Below are 1393 nucleotides of genomic sequence, written 5' to 3'. Positions count from 1 at the left end.
AAGTCTTGGTCATCTCATTTATTAGCTCTCTAATTTACATATGTAAATCAAAGAAACGTTTTCAGAAAACCATTACAATTTGTAAATGTAAGGTGCCACTATTGAGAAAATATATTCCTGCATGAGTGGATGTGTCCATCTCCCACCCAGTAATGACACAGTAATATATACTCATTGGGATTTATTAGTAATACGCTGCTACAAACACTAGTTCTCTTCTCCATGTCCATGCTAATTTTGTGTATATGTGTGAGTTGGTTAGAGTGCATCTGTCTTATCTCTAACACTCAACAGCAAAATGAGTTAGGCTTGGGCTTTCGGTGAATGTTGATGATGCCTTTGTGCCTCAAGTGATCTGATGTATCCTCAGTCACAAGAATTTTTTCAACCTCCTCCTCAAAGGCTGCTGCTGCATTTGTGGCATCTTTTGCACTTGTTACAAAGTAAGTATAGCCACTGTTCTCCCTGCATAAGCTTTACTTCTTCTATAAACACCTGCCATTCACTTATGTCAGTCTGGAATCCAGAATCACAAAAGGAAAGCTCTCAGGTTCTTCCACATCAGCGTAATAGATGAACTCTTTCCTCCAGTTACTTAAGTTCTGGAAGCTTTGTGAATCGTTGACACTAAAAGTAAGTAGACAACTGTCAGAACCTCTGTAAAATGGCGTCCTCAGGCTTCACAATCTCTCCTGACCTGCCACGTCACACATCTGCATGGTAACAAAATGTCCATCCCTTTCAAATCTTATTTAAAATGTCCTCATTTATTGCATGGAACAGCTGAGTATCAAACTTATTAGTTACCTATGTATTCATAAGTGAACTCCTCCCAAAACCCACCATCTCCAAACAGAATTACTTTAAAAAGTGATGAATTTCCTGCCACTGTTCATCTCAAGAGCTTCAAGAACCCTGGAAAATAAAAAGGCACCGTAACATTCCTTTTCACCTACCTATTCTTCTATATGGGTCTATGAATATCAGCATGTAGGTGAAATAAAACACATAGCACCAGGAAATAACTAATAATAAGACTTGTTGTTTACTGAGCATGTAGCCATGTGTGAGCTACTATACTACCATGACTCTCTAAAACAACTAAAAAGGGCTCACTCTTCCCCTTTCTCAGGACACAGTCGACTGTGAAGCTGGCACTTTAGCCCAAATGCAAAATCAAACCTATTGTTGTGAACAGTGAATCTATCATAAGCCCCTCTCTGCTCATAGTAAGCTCCACTACAATTTGGTTAAAGATGGATAAGACACCAAAGTTTGTATGTTTCTGATAGAGCAAGATTTATAGTTTAGGGAGTATGTTTATGACAAATGTTATGGAGGTTAGTGTTGTGAGAGCAGAAAACTTTACAGTTATATCCAGGCCAAAAAGAAG

At 38.4% G+C, this 1393-nt stretch overlaps 1 pseudogene; it reads right to left on the bottom strand.

The window, feature by feature from the left end:
* Nucleotides 1-287: 287 nt before the first annotated feature.
* On the bottom strand, nucleotides 288-1056 carry LOC129476719 (ras-related protein Rab-9A-like; annotated as a pseudogene).
* Between the last annotated feature and the right edge of the window lie 337 nt (nucleotides 1057-1393).

Source organism: Symphalangus syndactylus, chromosome Y (assembly GCF_028878055.3).
Source record: "Symphalangus syndactylus isolate Jambi chromosome Y, NHGRI_mSymSyn1-v2.1_pri, whole genome shotgun sequence".
Lineage (NCBI taxonomy): Eukaryota > Metazoa > Chordata > Mammalia > Primates > Hylobatidae > Symphalangus > Symphalangus syndactylus.
This window is presented reverse-complemented; position numbering and strand designations above follow the sequence as displayed.